Raw genomic sequence first — 5,820 nt, 5'->3', positions numbered from 1 at the left:
CATCTCCGTAAAACATAGACATGACACTGATGTGCCAGGCAGAACACTCTACAAACATGCTTTCAATATTCGGGATAAGTGAAATAGTAATGGAAAACAAATGGGAAAAATAAAATCAATGTTATTGAGACTATTAGCTAATATTAACATGTTATTCTTAAAACGTGCTGAATTGTGCAAACCTGTGTTACTGAACCCTTGTGCTCTGAGGCTTCCCAGCTCCAACAGAAATTTTGCAGGTATAATGGTCAACACAGGGATAAAATTGTAGCATGTACACCATCATTTTTAACCCAAGTGTCCCTTAAGAGTCATCACATAGCTACGAAGACAGTTCATTCATCAGAGGAAGGAGACAAAGCAGACTTGTCTTTAAACAATGTCAAGAAATAAAGTTTTCACAAATTAATTTTCTTATTTAGATTGAGACTGAGAAGTAAGTTTTTGTAAACTCTAGAAGATTTATGGAAAGATAAAGAGGAACTAAAAACAAAAGCAAAAAGACAATACAAGGTGAACAGACCATAACTTTATTGGAGATATACTCAGCTACAATTATTACAAAAACTATTAAAGGTAATTGTGATCCATAAGGTGCAGATTGCAAACTTCTGCAGCATGATTACAGTATGAATGAATTACATTTTATGTCCCTTAAAGACAGCTGCAGCATGTGATGGTAAATATTTTATTGTCCATCAAATTATATGTTATTCATTCTACTTGATTTTAACCATCTTTTCAGTCAAACTATTTACAATAAAAATGCCTGCAATTTCCAATTCTTGTTCACAATTTTCTCTCCAACTTGCTGCTGCAGTAAATTCTGAGTGCATCTACAAAGCAATTAAAGTAGTCTGTGGTTGCCATTCAAATAAAAGAGGGAAAAAACCCAAGGACTTTATTGGATAAAATTTATTTTTAAGAAATGTAGTTAGCTTTGACAGAAGTTAATTTTAACTGCTAGTGGAGTATACTACAATGACCTCTAGATATTTGCTAACATAATTCAGATTGAGTTACAGTTGATATTTAGATTACATTTCATGGTCATGAACTGTAGTGTTTTAAACCTAATACAAAAGTAAAGAAATTAACTTTAACTTCTTGAAAATTAGAGCAATTGGAAAAGGATCAACGTCAGTAATTAAGTACCAAAAATCAAAATCCCTCTTGCTTCACTGATGTAATAAATACAGAGATTTCCATGAGAATATTTTTGTAGGGAACCCCACCTAAAACATACGAACCCAGAATACTGTCAGAGGCAAGTGTAGTATCACAGCAGACCATGATGCTATTTGTAATTTTCTGATTACATGTGCTGCTGTGACTGGGATACAAAGATTTCACTGTCTAAAGAGATAAATGCATCCAGCATAGTTATGTCATATGCAGTAACATAAACCCCACATTTTCCAGTTTATGGTTCTGTATTTGCTTACAAGGAGGAAAATCCAAACTCTGCAACATACATATAAGCACAAGATCTTCAGGAATGTAAAAGAATGCAGTTCCATTGATTAAAATGATACCACATCAATTTGCACTAGCTGAGGATCTGGCACCTCATCCCTGGGCCACCACTATGTTCCTCCCCAGCAGGGAAACTGGTTCTTGTCCAAGTTCTGTACTCTGCCGTCACAACATACTATTGTGTAATGAGACTTAAAAATAGTAGGCTTTTTTCTGTACGGACTTTAGCAGCATCAAGCTGAACAAACACTTCAGAAGTCACTACTGGGCACTCAATATTCAGACTGAGCAAAGATTTAGTTGAGGTTGACCAAATTACTAGGGGCTGTCTTCTCACAAAAACTACATTATACACATAATATGTTGGTTTGTTCAGAGATAACTACTGGAGTGTCAGAGGTCATTCTAATTTTAATTACTTCACATAACAGTAAAATGATGTAGTAGAAAAACAATAGCTTTAAAATACAATCAAGAGTTGTTACACACCTTTGTTGTATTTTTCCACATACAGTAAAAATGCCACAGACATTACAAATGACCTATTTAAGTTGTGCAAGTAAATGACACATTGCAGGCATTATAATTATCTTTTTCAAATTCAGTAAATCAGAACAGCAGCAAGGCCAAACCACATTTTTCCTCTCTGTTAAGCATTTTTTTCCTTGAAATGAGGTAAAGCATGGTACCAAGTGCAATGCTTATTTGTGCTACATGAACAGAACAGCGCAAAAAAAGCCATAAAAATAAAAACGCAGCATAGTTAGGAGGACTGTTTAAAGTACAGTATAACAGGACTTAGATAAAAAAAAAAAACAAGGTTCATGCCAACTAACCCCCACACTATTTATGATGAGCCTGTGTGGTTGCTTTTGAAGATGGGTTGCAACAGTCCGTTTACACTTGTGCTTATAGCATGTCAAGTGATTTCTATCCCAACCTTCAAATGATCAGATTTAGGTCTTTAATAGCATACACTGTCCAATATAAAATCATATCAACTGTAGGGTAAAACACACAGATGTATAATAACATGGAAACTAATATGAATTTTCTATCTCAAAGGATAAAAAATATTTCAATGAGGTCACACTGGAAAAAATTACGGCATTTAAAACGCATTTAAAAACGCATCAGCAGCAGAAACTACTTTATAGTCAGCCACTACACATTTCAGATTTCCAATTCATAGGTTTTATCTAGTAACAAAGTGATCATTAAACTATTCTGAAACACAGAGCAAGTTCAGTTAATTTTCTTTGCATCAAAACACTCTGTAGCACTTTACTGCTAACAATTACCTGAAACCCCTGAGAATCTATGACCTTGTAACAATCAGTAAGAAATCTTAGGCGTTCAAAGACTAACTTAAATTTTAGTTTTTCATAATGCAGTTAAAACTACTTAAGACTTTCTAGATGGTCTGATTTTATCTGCTGATTGATGTCTGGCCAGAAACACAGAATTGTTAACATTAGCAATCATGTATTTTCTCTAAGAAACTTCACTCCTACCACAAAGAAAGAGCTATAACTTATATCGGTAACTTTTTTTTTTTTTAAAACAGCTAACTCAAAGCAATTTACCTTTGAAAATTTAGACTGCATGTTTTTATGTTCCATCTCATTTACATTTGTTTTATACACATCAAGACTTGCAGGTCTTATACTTCCCTGTTATATTTTCATGATTGAAGTACCAAACAAATGCTAAAATTTTTTGTAAGCTAGTATTTTAATTCTCCGTCTGACTGCTGTAACAATGCTGCTTTCAAATAAAAGAATGGTCCTTTTTGCAGAATGAAAAATAATAGAGATAGAAAATATATGAACTTTTGAAAACTGTATTTCAGAAAAGCTTAATGTCTACCCCTTGTCACTAAGGCATTTATTTTATTTTTTGTTAAGAAAGCAAGAGCTGACAGTTTTTGTTTTGTTTTAGTGTGCATTTGTGAGGAAAGGAATAGGGTTTAAAAGCAGGAAATACAGTATTTATTTGTAATTTAATACGTAAGACACAGCATCAAGTTCAAACTATTGTGCTGGAAAACGTTAAAACACCTTGCTCTGCTTTCTCAAACTTCAAGCATAATTAACAGGGCAAAATTGCAGCAAACCTCTACCGATATTGGTGGGAATACGAGACCCACAGCTTTTTTAAAAGGTAAATTAAGAGGTATTATAGTTACAGTGCAAAAAATTAAAATTTCAAGCATAATATATAAACATAGCACCAAAACAGAAAAAAACAATGCATGCAAAAAAAAGAAGGAAAAGAAAAGAAAAAAAGAACTGAGGTATTTAAGTGAAGAGTGCCTACAAAAATCTAATTAAAGAAGTATAGGCAAAGCCTAAAAAATAAAAGTATGATTCCCCCCACCCCCAGTAGACCAAAACACCAATGAGCTAGTTTCTCTAAATTAAGGACCTAAATCACAGATGTATCAAAAGTACGGCAGTTATATCTCAAACATCAACTTTCATGTTATTTAACAGCACAGCTTTGGTAGGTGAAATATGCATGCAACTCTGAAAAGTACAGTAAGAAATTTACGTGGAAATATCTCTAAGTGTAAAGGTGCTCTGTTTGTTAAATACGTAACCAATTGACTATAAAATCTGCAGCATATTTTAGGTGTGATATGTCTAAGGTTATTTTGTTAGAGTGACAGTTTGCACTGTGCAATTATTGATTACTGTTTCCAGTATTGGAACTATCTAGCTTGCAGGTTTGTGTAAAATTGGAATTTTAGCCAAAGACCATATTTTGTTTATGGTATAAAAAAAAACTGTAGACTAACCACCTCCTCAGAATTGTTAAAAATAACCTAATTACATATATATGAATACAATTTCTATTATAATCCTGTTATAAGTCACAGCTATAGTATGAGTTGTACTGTAAATATAGAGCTGTATCATTGTAAAATGCGTAACAAAATGAAGGGAATGTAAAACAGTTTGTTCCAAAAAAGATCAGAAATTAAAGATTATTAATGAGGGTTTATTTATTTTTAAGGCAAGAACCTTTTTTTATGCAAGACTGTGTGGCATAAGGAAACTGAAGTTTCATTCTACCAGTATGCCAGCCATTTCAATTAAAACCTGTCCCTAACAAATAAGTGCAATAATGATTGGGAATGCCACCTTAACGTAAAAAGATGACATGGAGGGGGGGGGGGGGGGAAGAAAAAAAAAAGAAAAAAAAAGGAGAATACTGGCACACTTATTCTTTCTTATACCCAATCATCCAGCACAGTTTATCAACTGTTTTATGACTGGCACTAGTGCACAGATTGAAGAGTTTCAAGATTACTATATATAAATCTAGCAACTGCATTAGGCGTAAGCTCCCTGGCCTTCTAACACTAAGCAAAGCTGTACTGACAATAAAAGTAAACCAAAAAGACCCTGACAACAATTATTCTGAACACTTGCTAAATGTCATCATTAAAGCACTCTTGTGATTAAACAAAGCAGAAGTGAGGAAAGAAGACAGATTGTGTTTGCGCAAAAAACTATAACTACAATTAGTTCCAAAATTTATACACGTTAAATGTTTTGTTATCTATTCTGTTATCAAACAAACTTTAAATTCTGTCTTCCAATTTGTTCCTCTCAACATCAACATTTTTAAAAATTTGCTTTATTTGTATGTGGTTTTTTTTCCCCCATTTTATTTAGTTTTAAAGAGGAGTCTCAGCTGTTTGGGACCTGAGGTTGATTTGCTTTGAGGCTTCGTAGTGCTCTTCTCGCAGCTGCAGATTTGGCAATCCTGTAGCTTCTGCCAACACCTTTAAACTTTCCCTTTCCTACAACTTCCACTGTCACTCTGACCTTTCCATCATAAGTTCTTTCTGCAGGACTGCAAAAATATACAGAAGAATTACTTACTGCCTAGGCAAGTTAATGTGAAATAAGAGACCTACATTCTCCTTTCTACAGAAGTTAGAGCAGTATAGATAAACAGAAATAATTGCTTTTCTCAGAAAGTTATGCAAGGAAAAAAAATATCAGTGAACATAATGATCATGCTAGCTGCTTAGTCCAAAAGAAATTAAAAGTAATTTGTGACACTTACAAATCCTCAGTAGTTTATGAAGCACAGCTTAAAAACATTTTATGGCAGTGTCTACCAAAGGAAGTGTATTCTTACCTAAATTTGGCTGTCTCTGGCTCCATCTCCAGCAGCTCTCGCACTGGGGAACGGGGCACATTAGCAGAAAATTTTTCTATTTGGAAAAAAATAAAAACAATTTTTTTTTAAATTAGCTTTGTTCTCTTCATAGCAGATGGCACTTAATTATTATTTTTTTTTCTGAAAGCTCACAATACCTATTAATGG

General features: G+C 33.6%; 1 long non-coding RNA gene across 1 annotated transcript; it reads right to left on the bottom strand.

The window, feature by feature from the left end:
- Positions 1-508: 508 nt before the first annotated feature.
- Positions 509-5,820, bottom strand: LOC142031964 (uncharacterized). Its single transcript, XR_012650682.1, has 2 exons — positions 5,632-5,820; positions 509-5,340 (listed from the first exon to the last, which is right to left on the bottom strand). It is a non-coding gene; the product is annotated as an uncharacterized LOC142031964 (long non-coding RNA).

This window comes from Buteo buteo, chromosome 6, assembly GCF_964188355.1.
Source record: "Buteo buteo chromosome 6, bButBut1.hap1.1, whole genome shotgun sequence".
In the NCBI taxonomy this organism is placed as follows: Eukaryota; Metazoa; Chordata; class Aves; order Accipitriformes; family Accipitridae; genus Buteo; species Buteo buteo.
This window is presented reverse-complemented; position numbering and strand designations above follow the sequence as displayed.